Source organism: Ornithorhynchus anatinus, chromosome 14, assembly GCF_004115215.2.
Source record: "Ornithorhynchus anatinus isolate Pmale09 chromosome 14, mOrnAna1.pri.v4, whole genome shotgun sequence".
In the NCBI taxonomy this organism is placed as follows: domain Eukaryota; kingdom Metazoa; phylum Chordata; class Mammalia; order Monotremata; family Ornithorhynchidae; genus Ornithorhynchus; species Ornithorhynchus anatinus.
This window is the reverse complement of record NC_041741.1, coordinates 50,157,248-50,173,886: the sequence shown is the minus strand read 5'-3', so window position 1 is coordinate 50,173,886 and position 16,639 is coordinate 50,157,248.

Below are 16,639 nucleotides of genomic sequence, written 5' to 3'. Positions count from 1 at the left end.
ATATTAATATAAATAAATCCTGGATCACTTGTAATCTGTTGCCACAGGAAATCATGGCGATAGAATCAGCAGATTCGAGAGGGATTTAGACTCATTCATCGATTTACTCTATTATCAGAGTAAAATAAGGGATATTAGAGGGGTTGATGATGGTTTCAAGAGAATCCCAAGCGACAGGTACATGGAGAGGTGAAGATGAAATCACTGAAATGCTGAATGATAATAATAATGATGATACTATTTGTTAAACACTTACTGTGTGCCTGGCAACCTTACTAAGTGCTGGGTGGCTGCGAGCAATTCAGTTGAGACACAGCTCTTGTCCCACATGGGGCTCACAGTCTCAATACCCATTTTGCAGCTGAGGTATCTGAGGCCCAGAAAAGTAAAGTGACTTGTCCAAGGCCACACGGCAGACAACTTCAGCCCCACAACACTGATATCCGTATCCTTACACCCTACTATTTCCCCTAAAAATAATGATAATGGTATTTGTTTGTCTATTTCAGTGTCTGTCTTCCCCCGTAGACTGTTCGGTCTACAGAATTCTGTTGTACTGAATTTGACCAAATACTTAGTACAGTGTTCTGCTCACAGTAAGTGCTCAACAAATTACATCCGTAATTTGTTCATTTATATTACTGTCGGTCTCCCCCTCTAGACTGTGAGTTCATTGTGGCCAGGGAATACGTCCCAAGCACTTAGTACAGTGCTCCGCACATAGAAAGTACTCCATTCATTCATTCAATCGAATTTATTGCGGGCTTACCGTGTACTGAGTACTCTGTCAAGCTTAATAGATACAAGTGATTGATTGGTGCTATTAGTGGTCTTTATCGAGAGCTTGCTGTGTGCAGGGTACTGCATTAAGCACCGGGAGAAGCACAAAAGAATTAGCCGACACGTTCCCTGCCCCTGATGAGCTTACAGTCTAGAGGGGATTGATTGACTGATTGATTGTAGATGAGTCGCAGTTTATGCTCAAATAAGAAGCCACTGACGGTGAAGTATGCCATCGGTTGTGTGTCTCTGAATAGCCAGATTTGGGAATCGCGGTTTCGACAGCGGCGGGTGAGCTAAATTCTCCCGGATGTCTAGGGAGATCTCGAATTTAATTCCCACAGTGAGAGATAGATACCACTCTGCCTGCTGGCACTATGAGACTCAGAATCCGTGATAAACTCAGGTGTTCCTGTCTTGTTAATCAAGGAGAAGGACACATTCCCACGAGGCCCCCCAAAATCCGTCCTTCTCTCCCAGAGAGTCCTGCATACCCTGAAATTCAAAGAGACACATGTTTTTAAGTCTGGGTTCTCAAATCAATCATTTGCTGTCAAAATGTTTCTACGTTCAAAGTCGGTTAACATCAGTTGCTTCTGAAAATAGACCTGGGCTGGCCAATTATTGTTCTTATATAAGATTTTGTCCCCCGTTTTTTTTTCAAGGGTCTGAGTCTGTCAGGAATATAATTTGACAGGTTGAATCGTACCGGCTCACGAATGATAGACTCCCAACTAAATTGGATCTGACCGTCTGTGTACATAATTGAGGACACATCTTGGAGACGCTTTTGTGCTCTCTTTCCCTCTTTTTTTTATAAGTGGTACTTGTTAAGTGCTTATTGTGTCAGGCACTGTGCTAATTGCTGGGACAGATACAAGATAATCAGGTTGGAAACTGTCCCCGTCCATACGAGGTCCACAGTCCGAGTTGGAGGGAGGAGGATTTAATTCCCATATAACAGATGAGATAACCGAGGTGGAGAGAAATTAAGTGATTTGTCCAAAGTCACCTAACAGACAAGTGTTAGAAATTGCTTGCGTCCACCCAGCACTTAGTAAGGTTGCCTGACACATAGTGTTTAACAAATAGTATCATCATTGTTATTATTATTCAGCATTTCAAGTGTTAGAAACCAAACTTATGAGAAACAAACAAATGAGACCATACTGCTTCTCTCTCTTTCTCACTTTCTCTCTGTCTCTGTCTCCCTCACTCTCTTCTTTTTCTTTAAATTTCCTCCTGCCATTAATCATGGCACACTGATCCAGCCACACTGGAGAAGCAGCGTGGCTCAGTGGAAAGAGCACGGGCTTTGGAGTCAGGGCTCATGAGTTCGAATCCCAGCTCTGCCACTTGTCGGCTGTGTGACTGTGGGCGAGTCACTTAACTTCTCTGTGCCTCAGTTCCCTCATCTGTAAAATGGGGATGAAGACTGTGAACCCCACGTGGGACAACCTGATTCCCCTACGTCTACCCCAGCGCTTAGAACAGCGCTCGGCACACAGTAAGCGCTTAACAAATACCAACATTATTATTAATCATCCATCAAAAGTATTTATTGAGCATTTATTGTGTACAGTGCACTGTAAATTCTCTGGGCTGCTGTGGAATCTTGGGAATATCACTGAATTTCTCTGAGCCTCAGTTCTCTCATCTGTAAAATGGGGATTACTACTGTGACCCCCCACCCGTGACATGAACTGTGTCCAAGCCAATTAGCTTGCATCTATCTCAGTGCTTAGTACAGTGCCTAGAACATAGAAAGTTATTAACAAATACCCTTCAAAATACAATAATAATTGTGATATCTGTTACACACTTACTATGTGCCAAACCCTGTCCTGGGGTGGGTACAAACAAATCGGGTTGGACACAGTATCTGTCCCCTTTTACAGATGAGGCTACTAAGACACAGAGAAGTTAAGTGACTTGTCCAAGGTCATGCAGCAGCCAAGTGGCGGAGCTGGGATTAGAACCCAGCCCTTCTGACTCGCGGCCTGAACTCTATCCACAGGGTCACACATTTCTCCTTCTTTCCCTTCCCTTCTCTTTCTCTCTCTCCCTCTCCCTCTCTTATTTTTTCCTCGTTCCCACTCCTCTTTCCTTCTCTTCCTCCTCTTTCTCCTTTCTTTCTCTCTCCCTCTCCCACAGTATTCCTTTCTCTCTCTCTCCCTCTTTGTCAGTACTGGTGAAAAATTGACGTACATTGCATGCGTGTGGTGTTTTCTGCTTGGGGTCCAGGAGAACAAGCTCTGCTGATTGTATGGTTTTTAAAATGAATGAACGCTCTGTTTCTCCCAGCCCTCAATAGGATTATGACACTCCAGGGCAGTGCAGAGGGAACAAGGTCTGTGTTTCCAAGCTGGCTGCAGCTTATCCTGATTTCAGTGTATTTGAAAGTTTGTAAAGCGATTATAGCTTGTGTTCCAATTTGATAAAAGCTCGGACGGGGCTGGTTGTCTGACTTTGAGCAGGGACTGGCGGGCCCGAAAGGGTTGGCCAAAGGGGATGCGTTCCTTCCCATTCCCAGAATCTTCCGGACCCCATTCAACCAAGCCCGTGACTGGGAGGGAACGAGGAAGCCCAGGGAAGCTAACGGATATCAGCGGTTGCTTCGCGGTTGGGATTCAGTTGGTGAAGGACCGGTTCTCTGGTGACCTATTAGGCTTCATGGTGGCAGAGAGGCTGGAAATGACATTTATTCTTTCTGCTGGGTTTTTACTCCAGCTCTAAGCCAGGCAGCTGAAAAGAAAGCCCTGGGAAGATTGAATGCCATTTGTCCCTCCACCATTGTTTTGGAAGCTTTCTCTCTGTGACCCGCAGAGAGGGTTTCAAACGCACCGAAAGCCTTCTACGATTCGTCTTTCAAAAGCGCGATGACTCAGTCTCCCTACCATGGCAGAGAGTGGGCGAGGAGGGTTTTGTGCCACTCACCTGGAACGCCACCCACCTCTCTCTTCTCTTCTACTTCCCTTCCTTTCTTCAAAGCCTTAGAAAAAGCACATCTCCTCTAAGAGGCCTTCCCCAACTAATCTCTCATTTCCTCTTCTCCCACTCCCTTCTGTGTTATCCTTGCATTAGGATTTGTACCTTTTATTCACCCCTCCCTCAACCCCAGAGCATTTTCGTCCCTATCAGTCATTTTTTGATCTATAGTAATGTTTGTTTCCCCCTCTGGACTTGTAAGCTCCTTGTGGGTAGGGAATGCAACTACCAACAAGAAGTATCGTGTCCCAGTGGACAGAACGCAGACCTGGGACTCAGAAGGTCCTGGGTTCTAATCCCAGCTCCACCACTTGTCTGCTGTGTGACCTTGGTCAGGTCTCTTGACTTCTCCGGGCCTCAGTTGCCTCATCTGTAAAATGAGGATTTAGACTGTGAGCCCCATGTGACAAAGGGACCTGATTAGCTTGTATCTACCTCAGCGCTTAATACGGTACCTGGCACATAGTAAGCGCTTAACAAATACCGCAATCCTCTCCCCCCGCCCAAAATAAAAAGCCTAAAACTCTCCGTTGTATTGTCCCAAGCACTTAGTATGGTGCTGGGAACACGGTTTAATAAATACATTTGATTGATCGAATCTACCCCAGAGCTTAGCATGTAACAAGCACCTAATAAATGCCATCATTTTTATAGTTATTATCGTCGCTTTATCGTGAGCCTTGATCATCTTATCTGGATGCGCTCTCCTCCGATTTTGGAGCTCCTGCCGGCCAAGCCCATTCCCAGTTGGATCTGGGATCATCTTATGGGATGAAGTGGGCAATTCTCACTTTTTAAGATCACCCCACTCTCCCTCCTTTGCACTTAATGGAGGTTTCAGGGACGTGGTACCATTTCTGGAACCTGGTTCTTATGCGAGGGGAATTTCAACCCGCCCTTCCATCCACATGGAATTCAAACTGGAGAAATTCTGCAGTTTAATAAAACTCGGTTTAATTTAAATTCCGCTCACACCTTTTCTCCCTCGATGGCAATAGGGGACGCGAAGCTGTCTTTTTTATATACAGCATACAGTCCCTTTGCTTTTCAAACAGAAAGTAATGAGAGCGGAAAACAAAACCTACTGAAATTGTACCCACACTCTTCCACTACTGGGACGAAATCTTTTCCACAAAAACAAACCCCATTCGACCTGTGTATGCCAATGGCTTTTCTACTTCGGCTACATGGAGTAAACGATTATGAAAACTGGATCCCCACAGTAAAAGTAACCGTAATAGAGCAGTAATAGTAATAATAGTAATAGGAAGCAGTGTGGTCCAGTGGACTTATTCAGTCAAGAGTATTTATTGAGCGCTTACCCCGTGCAGAACACTGAACTGAGAATTTGGGAGAGGATAATAGAACGACAAACTGACACATTCTCCGCCCACAACGAACTTACAGTCTAGAGGATGAGGAAAAACCTGGGTGTCAGAGGACTTGGGTTCTAATCTCAGCTCTGCCATTTTTTTTTATGGTATTTGTTAAATGCTTACGATGTGTCGAACACCGCTCCAAGCGTTAGGATGGGTACAAAGTAATTAGGTTGGACACAGTCCCTGCCTCACATGGGATTCTCATTCTAAATAAGAGAGAGAACAGGAATTGACTCCCCATTTTATAGTTGAAGAAACAAAGGCACGGAGAAATTAGGTGACTTTCCCAAACAGTTGTGTGCTGCGTGATCTCGGACAAGTCACTTAACTTCTCTAGGCCTCAGTTCCTTCATTAGCAAAATGAGGATTGAGGCGGTGAACTCCAGGGGGGACATTGACTGTGTCCGACCCGATTATCCCGTATCTACCCCAGCGCTTAGTACAGGGTCTGGCACTTAGCAAGCACTCGACAAATACCATAAAAAAATTAGTATTTTATTGAGCACCCACTGGGTTCAGTGCATTATATTAACTACTTGGGAAGTATAAAACAGAGAGGTGAAGTGTTGCCTTCCACAAGGAGCTTACATACCAACCAACTCACAACATTCATTCATTCAAAAGTATTTATTGAGTGCTTACTATGCGCAGAGCCCTGTACTAAGAACTTGGAATATTCATAAGCAGCATGGCCTAGTGGATAGAGCACGGGGCTGGGAGTCAGAGGACCTGGGTTCTAATCCCAGTTCCGCCACTTGTCTGCTGTGTGACCCTGGGTGAGTCACTTTACTTCTCTGGGCCTCAGTTCCCTCATCTGTAAAATGGGGATTAAGACCATGAGCCTCCTGTGGGACTGGAACTATGTGCAACCCGATTATCTTGTATCTACACGGCTGCTTAGTACGGTGCCTGGCACGTGATAAGCGCTTAGCAAATACCTCAGTTTTGAATTATTATAAGTAACAATTACTGTTTTCTTGAAGAATATCCCCGGTGATATTTTTGACAAACACTATTCCAGAAAATATAAGGCCAGACAGCGCATGCTTGCTGAGAAAATGCTTAATCATGCAAACTTCAGCTCTTGTCTGGGCTTCTCAGGTGAAAGTTGCTCACAGAAATCCAAGTTAACTCTTCCATAAGTGGAAAATTCTACCCAAGCTCCCAGGAGGGGAAATGGAATCTTCGCCTCAAACCCAAAATAATGGTTATAATGATTAGGGGTATTAAATTTTCATATCATTTTCAAAAATGCAAGAGGGAAGCAATCTCTGGAAAAAATATCATCGGTGCTCAAGTATTCGCAACCTCCTGTAGCACTTTATGTACACAATTTACATATTTTGTTAGTAGTGGTAACGAGCAGTGGGACCTGGTGGAAAGACCACAGACCTGGGGGTCAGAGGACCTGTGTTCTAATCCTGGCTTTGCCACGTGCCTGCCGTGTGACCTTGGGCAAGTCATTTTACTCCTTTGTAGCTCAGTTCCCCCGTCTGTAAAATGGAGACTCAATTCTTGTTTTCTCTCCCACATAATGTGAGCCCCGTGTGGGACCGGATTACCTTGTATCTACCCTAGTGCTTAGTACTGTACTAAACACTAGGAAAGAGCACCTAGGTGGGAATTATACACACACTCTGTCCTTTAAGGGGCTCATAATCTAACTAAGGCATTAATTCATAGCCCCTTTTTCTTTTTCCTCCAGTCTGTGAAATACTTTTGTGCCCGTCTCCCGCTCTAGACTGTAAGATCCTTGAGAGCAGGGATCATTTTTACTAATTCAATTATACTCTCTCAAGTATTTAGGCACAGTGCTCTGCCCACAGTAGCTTGCCAGCTCCTTGAGATATACTGGACTCTCCCAAGTGTTCAGTGCGGTGCTCTGCACACGATAGACTGTCAGCTCCTTTAGGGCAAGGATCGTGTCCACTAACTCTATCGTATGCTCTCCCGTGCTCAGCACAGTGCTTGGCACCTGGCAAGCTTTTCAGAAATGCCCTATTTAAAAGGCCAAATTGTTCACCTTGGATAATAGGGCTTGATAGTGTGGGATAATTTCTTCCCCTCTGAAAATGTCAGATTTACCAACTACAAAAATCAATCGATTCAAACAATCCATCGATCGATCATACTGATTTAGACCTTTAGATCTTGATGATGATGAAGGTGTTAAGCGCTTACACTGTGCCAGGCACTGTACTGAACGTTGGGGTAGATGCAAGTTAATCAGGTTGGGCACAGTCCCTGTCCCACATGGGGCTCACAGTCTTAATCTCTGTTTTACAGATGAGGTAACTGAGGCAGAGACAAGTGAAGTGACCGGTCCAGGGTCACACCGCAGGCAAGTGGCAGAGCCAGGATTAGAACCCAGTTCCCTCTGATTCACGGACCCGTGCTCTATCCACTACACCATGCTGCTTTCCATGCTTCTGTGTTCTAAACCAGGCTCAAGGATTTTAACAATATCGTATCCTTTCAAGTATTTCAGATGAAGACTGTGAGCCCCACATGGGACAGAGACTACGTCCAACCGGTTTGCTTGCATCCACCTCAGTGCTTAGTCCAGTGCTTGACATATAGCAAGAGCTTAACAAGCACCATGATCATCATTATTATCATTACGGTGCTCTGCTCTCAGGAAATGCTCAATAAATGTCACTGATTTTTCACAGTGCTCTGCTCAGATAAGTTTTCAATCAATCAGTCAGTGACATTTATTGAGCGCTTACTATGTGCAGAACAACACACTAGGTGCTTGGGAGAGTGGAATACAACAAGCACGTTCCCTGCCCATAACGAGCTTATAGTCCCAATACATACTACTGATTGATCGATCGATTGATTAACTGATTGAAGCTAAACGTCCCCGACACCAGAGACTAGCTCTGATTGCCAAAAGAACCTTAGCGTTTCAAGAACTCTCATTTCCCAAGAATCCATTTTCTCATCTCGGCTAATTAATAGTAAAACTCATCTGAGAATGAGATTGTTTCACCCCTCATTATCGCCTTGGTAATAGGAATTGATTTGTGTGGGCAACTTCTTCGAAAACTTTTTCTGAAGAAATTTCATATTCGAGAATCCTCAGTGCACACTGGAGATTCACCTTAAAAGTCTAACTCACTTTGCTACCTGGAACACCGCCAGCTTCATCAGTGTATTTATCGAGCACTTACTGTGTGCAGAGCACTGTAGTAAGCGCTTGGGAGAGTACAATATTATCAGTAGACATGATCATTCCCTTCAAAATGCTTAGTTTGCTTTGTGAAGAGCACTGTACTAAGAGCTGTGAATTTAAGGGCAAACTGAATCCTGATCAACTAGACTCATATTAGAAAACCCATTTTCAGAGATGATTTTCAGCCGGTTCTATTTTGGGCAAAAATAGTACTTAGTTAAATGGAAACAGAACCACTCTAAGATCGCAGGGATTTTTTTTTAATTTTTTATGGAACTTGTTAAGCGCTCGTTATGTATCAAGCACTGTTCTAAATGCCGGTATAATTGCAAATGAATCAGACTGGACAGAACCTATCCCCCCATGGGACTCACAGTCTAATTAGAAAGGAGAACAGGGATTGAATCCCCAATTTGCAGTTGAGGAAACTGAGGCCCAGAGAAGTGAAGCGATTTGTCCAAGGTCACCCAGTAAGCCAAGTGGTGGAACGGGGATTAGAACCCAGGTCGTCTGACTCCAAGGCCTATCCTCTAGGCCACATTCTTTCTCCAAATGTTCTCGGAGCGTGGGGTTACCCTGTCTTCAGGAGATGGAGGTTCTAGTCCCACCTCTGCCTTTGACCTGCTGTGTGACTCTAGGAAATCACTCACCCTCTCTGGGCCTCAGCAGTCTCATCTTTGAAATGGGAATAAGATACTCACTCTCTCTCTCCCTCTTAGATCGGGAGCCCCATTTGGGTCAAGGACTGTGTCTGGTCTGATGATCTTGTATCTACTGTCTTTAGCCCAGTGCTTGGCATCCGGTAAATGCTTAATAAATACATACCAGAATATTTATTATTCAATAAGGGACGTAAAAGTGCTTTGATCAAATAAAGGTGTCATACAAATTCCTGGTGCTATGAAGCAGTGTGGCCATTTGTCATCTGTGTGAACTTGGCCAAGTCATTTCACTTTTCTGTGCCCCAGTGACCTCAGCTGTGAAATGGGGATTGAGACGGTGAGCCCCGTGTGGGACAGGGACGGTGTCCAACCTGATATGCTCGTATCCACCCCAGAGTTTAGTACAGTGCCTGGCACATGGTAAGCACTTAACAAATACCGCAATTATTATTATCATTATTATTATTATTGGATTGAGCCCGGCCCTGAGAGCAGAAAGACCTGGCTCCTAATCCCAGCTTCGCCACTTACCTGCTGTGAGATCTTGGGCCAGCTGCTTAACTTCTCTGGGCCTCAGTTACCTCATCTGTCAAACGGAGATTAAGACTGTGAGCCCCGTGTAGGACATGAACAGTGGATGGTGTCCAACCTGATTAACTTGTATCTACCGCAGCGCTTAGAAAAATGCCCGGCCCCCAGTAAGCGCTTAAAAAATACCATTAAAAAAAAGAGTCTTGGAAAACCAAAGAGAAATTCACTGCACAGGGACAAATCAAACTTAACAATGGTGGTACTAATAGTATTCATTCATTCATTTAATTATTGAGCACGAATTGTGTTCAAAGCACTGTACTAAATGTTTGGCAGAAGACAACATAATAATTGACACATTTCCTGCCCTCATTGAATTTACAGCCTAGAGGTGGTATTTATTGAACACCTACCTACTGCAATGCGCCGTACTAAACACGTGGATAGTAGAGGAGAAGGACCAGCCCACCTGGCGTTTACACTCCGATCCGGGGGACAGACACGGAAATGAGTTATTGGGATTCTGTGTTATCTGCCAAGCTCTGCTAATCGCTTGTTAGACACCCAATGAACAGTCTCTTTTCTTCCTTTTGATGCAACGTGCAGCTGAGGATTTAAAGCAGAAGGTGAGAGCAGCCCGGAATTTATTGAGTTCAACTCCCAGGTTGCGGGATATTAAATCAATCAAACGAAATTAAAAGCTTTGGCTCATGTCTTGACTTGGGGTTTACCAGAAGGCTCTCTTTTTTTGATTCAGACAGATCCCGGGGGGCAGGATATTAAACCTCCGAGCACCGTACCGTCCCGGCTTTTGAATTATTTAAAACTGTAGCTGGATACAGATAAGCAAATCCTGTCAAAGAGGGTATTCTTCTTTAAAAACCGAGTTACCTGGTTTTCAGCCTGCAAGGCTTAGGAAGAAAATCAAAGTGAGTCTAGCAAAATAGTCACGCCGAAGGCACGTATTGAGCAGTTTTCATTCCAGCAGGGCGGACTAGGGAAAATAGCAGGGGAGGCAGGGGTTCTGGCTTCTAATCCCGCCCCCAACACATTCCTGCTCTGTGACCCTGGGCAAGTCGCTTCACTTTTCTGGACCTCAGTTCCCTCATCTGGAAAATGGGGACGAAGAGTATGAGCCCCATGAGGGACTACGTCCAACCCGATCAACCCCAATGTTTAGAACAGTGTTTGGCATGTACTAAGCCCTTAACGAGTACCATAATTAGAGAAGCAGCGTGGCTCGGTGGAAAGAGCACGGGCTTGGGAGTCAGAGGTCATGGGTTCGAATCCCGGCTCGGCCCCTTGTCAGCTGTGTGACTGTGGGCAAGTCACTTAACTTCTCTGTGCCTCAGTTACCTCATCTGTAAAATGGGGATTATCTGTGAGACGTGGGGCAACCTGATGACCCTGTATCTACCCCGGCGCCTAGAACAGTGCTCGGCACATAGTAAGCGCTTAACAAATACCAACATTATTATTATTATTGAATACTATGCTATAATAATAATATAAAATACTATTGAATGAATTATTTGGTAGTCGGACATCAATTGCAGGCAGCTGAGGTGTCAAATATGTCTCAGTGCCTCTCAGTAGGTCCATCGATCGATCAATTAGGAGTATTTATTAGTGCTTACTGTGCACACAGCACTATACGAATCATTTGTTCTCTTTGGTGTCAGCTTCAATCTATCAATTTTTGGTTTTTGTTTTTATGCTCTTATTATGCGTCAAACCTCTCCTGCGAATCAAAGCCTGATCGTGGCAGGAGAGTTTGAGTTCGCATACACTAACGAAGCGTAGAACTCTGCCACCGAGAGATATTCTCTCGGCAGGGTTACCCGTAATGGAAAGGTCTACGCCGAAGCGTCAGAGCTGATTCATCTGTGCTGGGCAGAGATGGGAAAGAGTCAAAGGCAAGATGATCCAGTGATCAAAATGGTGATCAAAGACAAGGGCAGAGATTTTAGTTTTTACCGCTCGGAAGAAGGCGACGGTAAACCGTTTCCGTGTTTTTTTTACCAAGAAAACTCAATGGATATACGTACCAGAACGACTATTAGATATGACAGAAGACAGGACGTTTTGGAGAAGATACGTCCATAGCGTCTCTACGGATCTATCTAGTAATCATATCTAATAGACATATCTAATAGTCGCTATGGATCGGATACGACTCGACGACATATGGCGGTGATGATGTATCAGATGCTGTTCTAAGCGCTGGGGAAGGAACACGTTAATTAGGATGGACGCAGTTCCTGTCCCTGATGGGGCTCACAGTCTAAGTAGGAGAGAGAACAGGTACTGAATCCCTATTTTATGGTTGAGCAAACTGAGGCAAAGAGAAGTTAAGTGATCTGCCCAGGGTCACACGGCAGATGTGGGGAAGCCCAGGTCCTTCCGACTCCTAGGCTTGTGGTCTTTCCACTAGGCCGTTCTGATTCTGTGTCTATTGAGCACTAATGTGTGCAGAGCACTGTACTAAGCGCTCGGGAGAGTGCGATGTAACAGAGTTGGTAGACACGTTCCCTGCCCATAACGAGTTTCCAGTCTAGAGGAGGAGTTGGATTTCCTCCTAGCTGGTGCACTGCTTCTCTGATTTTCCTGTAATTTCTGTGGCTCTTCCAAGAGGCTAGACATTCACCCAGTTCACGGAGCCCGGGCCTGAGAGTCCAAAGGACCTGGGTTCTAATGTCGCTCCGCCACTTGTCTGCTGTGTGACCTCACGCAAGTCACTTCTCGGGGCCTCAGTTCCCTCGTCTGTCAAATGGGGATGAAGACCGGGAGCCCTACATGGGACAGGGACCGTGTCCAACCCGATGAACTTGTATCTTCCCCAGAGTTTAGTACAGTGCTGGCATTTAGTAAGCGCTTAACAAATACCATAAAAAAAAACATACGGTCACGTTTATTGAGTGATTAGTGTACACAGACACATTCCCTGCCCTCAATGAGCTTATATTAACCACTAATCGTCGAAACCAACGTCAAACACACTGTGCAGTGAAAGTCAGCTTCCTGCTCCTCGGGGCTCTTCTAATTGAGTGCGGATCACAGGATGCGGTTACACGGCTTTAGAAATGCTCCTCGTTCAAGGTTAATTAGTAATTAATCCTGCCCATCCGATGGGGTCAGCTTGGAACAGCACAATGGACTGGGGTGACAATTTGTCTGTCCGTCTCCCCCGATCTGTCTGTCTGTCCCCCCCCCCCGATTAGACCGTAAGCGCGTCAAACGGCAGGGACTGTCTCTCTCTGTTGCCGACTTGTTCGTTCCAAGCGCTTAGTACAGTGCTCTGCACATAGTAAGCGCTCAATAAAAACTATTGAATGAATGAATGAATTCTTGTTCTCTTCTACGGAGCTTCTATTCACCTATTGATTCGGATTCTTAAGGAAATAATCATTTTGTCAGCCTCCTCCTTTGGAACGTAAGCTCTCTGTGGACATGGACCTGTCTCTTCATTCTCTTGTACATACGAAGGGCTTAGTACTGGGTTTGTGTGTGTGTGTGCGTGTCGGGGGGGTGTGTTGTGTGAGTGTGTGTATATGTAAGTCTACAGTAAAATTCAGTTTTTTCCTCATGTAGCCTCAAATTCCAGATAATAATAATAATAATAATAATGTTGGTATTTGTTAAGCGCTTACTATGTGCAGAGCACTGTTCTAAGCGCTGGGGTAGATACAGGGTCATCAGGTTGTCCCGCGTGAGGCTCACAGTCTTCATCCCCATTTTGCAGATGAGGGAACTGAGGCACAGAGAAGTGAAGTGACTTGCCCACAGTCACACAGCTGACAAGTGGCGGAGTCGGGATAATAACGATGATAATAATAACAACAATAATCATGGTGTTTGTTAGTTGCTTATCATGTGCCAGGTGCTGTACTAAGCACCGGGGAAGACATGGGAAAATCGGATCGGATGCAGTCCCCGTCCCACACGGGGCTCACGGTCTTCATCCCCCTTTTACAGAGGAGGGAACTGAGGTCCAGAGACGTGAAGTGACTTGGCCAGGGTCACGCAGCAGACGCGTGGCAGAGCAGGAATTAGAAGTCAGGTCCTTCTGAGGCTCAGGCGGGTGCTCAATCCACTTGGCCATGCTGCTCTTCATCTGTCCGTATGTCCTAAGCGCTCACGAGAGACAAACAGAAATGGAGTAATTTATCAGTCAATCAATCAGTGGTATTTAGTGAGCACTGTACTAAGCACTTGCGAGTTGGCAGATATATTCCCTGCCCAGAATGAGCTTAGAATCTAGAGAAGCAACACGGCCTAGTGGATAGAACACAGTCCTGGGAGCCAGAAGGACCTGGATTCTAATCCCAGCCCCACCACTTGACTGCTCTGTGGCCCTGGGCAAGTCACTTCACTTCTCTGGGCCTCAGTGACCTCATCTGTAAAATGGGGATTAAGATCGTGAGCTCCAGGTGGGAACCGAATCTAACGTGTTTACCTTGTATCCACCCCGGGTGTTAGTACAGTGACTCCCACATAGTAAGTGCTTAACAAATACCACAATATTATTATTATTATTAACTGCAGTGGTCTTTCTCCATCATCCCCTCACTCCCAGGGCAAAGAGGAAGACAATTCCACTGAGTTCAATTTCCAAAAGAGGTTCCGTCATTCCTTCAGACGCGCTTGACCGAAAACGCAAAACGATCCCATTTCTATGGCAACGGATCTTAATTTGACTGAGGGTTATGGAGGGAAAATAGCGTGGAGTCGCGCCAAGCAGGGGACTGTGCAGTTACATCCATCCCGAATCGCCCACATCACGGTGATCCAGCCTCCCGCCAGGACGAACCCTGAACACCTTGGGCAAGTAACTGAACTTCTCTGAGTCTCAGTTTCCTCATCCGTCGAACGGGGATCACGTACCCAATTACAATCCCGGTTCTGTCTCTTGTCTGATGTGTGACCTGGGCAAGTCCTTCCACTTCTCTGTGCCTCAGTTATTTCATCTGTAAAATGGGGAATGAGACTGTGAGCCCCCACGTGGTACAGGGACTGTGTCCCAGCCGATTTGCTTGTGTCTACCCCAGCGCTTAGTATAGTGCCTGGCACACAGTAGGCACTTAACAATTACCACAATTCTCCTTCTTCTCCTCCTCGTTCTCCTCCTCCTCCTTTTCTTCTTCTTCTTCCTTCTCCTCCTTCTCTTCCTCCTCCTTCTTCTCCTCCTCCTCCTCCTCCTCCTTCTTCTCTCAGCTTCGTCTTCTGTAAATTGGGTATTACATACCCATTCACAATCCCAGTTCGGCCGCTCGTCTGCTGTGTGACCTTGAGCGAGTCACTTCCTTTCTTTGTGCCTCAGCTACTTCATCTGTAAAATGGGGATTCAATGCCTGTTCTCCCTCCTTCTTTGACTGTGAGCCCTTTTGTGGGACCTGATTATCTTATATCTATCCTCAGCGCTTAGTTCAGAGCCAGGCACATGATAAGCATTTATATCAACCCCTCTAGACTGTAAGCTCGTCGTGGGCAGGGAATGTGTCTGTTTACTGTTGTATCACACTCTCCCCAACACGTAGTACAACACTCTGCACAGGGTAAGTGATCAGTAAATACAGTCAAATGAATGCATGAAGCCCAGCTATTTACACAGTGCTGGGCATATAGTAATCGGTTCTATTGGAAAGCAGTGTGGCTCAGTGGAAAGAGCACGGGCTCGGGAGTCAGAGATCATGGATTCAAATCCCGGCTCCGCCGCTTGTCAGCTGTGTGACCGTGGGCGAGTCACTTCACTTCTCTGTGGCTCAGTTCCCTCATCTGGAAAATGGGGATTAACTGTGAGCCTCACGTGGGACAACCTGATGACCCTGTATCTCCCCCAGTGTTTAGAACAGTGCTCTGCACATAGTAAGCGCTTAACAGATACCAACATTATTATTATGCCTGCCCAGGCGGGCTAGGATGCATGGTAGCAATTTGAACGGGGAGGAAAGGGCGCATTTTAGCGATGTCGTGAAGGTGGGACTGACGGGATTTAGCGATGGATTGAATATGTGGGTTGGATGAGAGAGAGCGGAGTCGAGGACGACGCCAAGCTTACAGGCTAGTGAGGCAGGAAGGGTGGTGGTGCCGTCTACAGTGATGGGAAAGGCAAGGGGACGACAGGGTTTGGCTGGGCAGATAAGGAAGTCTGTCTTGGACATTTTAAGTGTGAGGTGACGGGAGGACATTCAAGTAGAGATGTCTCGAAGGCAGGAGGAGATGCGAGACTGGAGAGAGGGAGAGAGATCAGGACTGGAGATGGAGATTTGGGAATCATCGCAAAGAGGAGGTAGTTGAAGGCATGGGAGTGAATGAGTTCTCCAAGGCAGTGGGTGTAGAGGGAAAATAGAATAAATGAATCTGTAAAGGGGAGATTCAATACACGTTCTCTCTCCTACTTGGACCGGGAGCCCCACGTGGAACGGGGAATGTGTCCAACGCGATTATCTTGCGATCCGTACAGTGCTCTGCACATAGTAAGCGCATAACCGACAACATCATCGTCATTATCAACGACCCATCCCGCTGACCGAGAAAGGCCCTTGACGATTCTTCTCGGAGGCACGTGGCTCTCCTTCGCTTAAGCGTGCGACTCGCTTACCTAATCGTTTATTAACTGGAAATGTTGACAAATGAGGTGAATTGGGGTTTAATTTGCATCCTGGTCAATTATCCATGTTTTAACGTAATGCAGGTCAGCGTTACCTTGCTGAATCAGAAAGGATCGAGCATTTTTAATTATAACAGCCTTAAAGGTCAGAAGCATCAGAGCATCGCAAAAGAAGAGAAACAATAAGGGAGGTAAATGTAGCCTTTCTATGGAACTGGGTAATTAGCAAGGCTTGGTTGAGCAGCCGCTTGTCAAGCCGACATGGGCGGGAAAGGTTGTTGAAGAAGTGGCCTTCTCGTAAAACAACCTTGCAGCTAGGAATTCAGAGCGACAGGCCCACGGTTTCCCATCAGCCTTCTCCTGGTTCCCCTCTATCCGAACATGAATTTGGGGACGATATTCCTTTCTCCCTCTCCTGACCCTGTCCCCCTCTTCTTCTTTCTGAGGGTTTTTTGTTTCCCGCAAAAGCAGTCGATCGACTGTATTTACTGAATGCATACTGTGAGCCGAG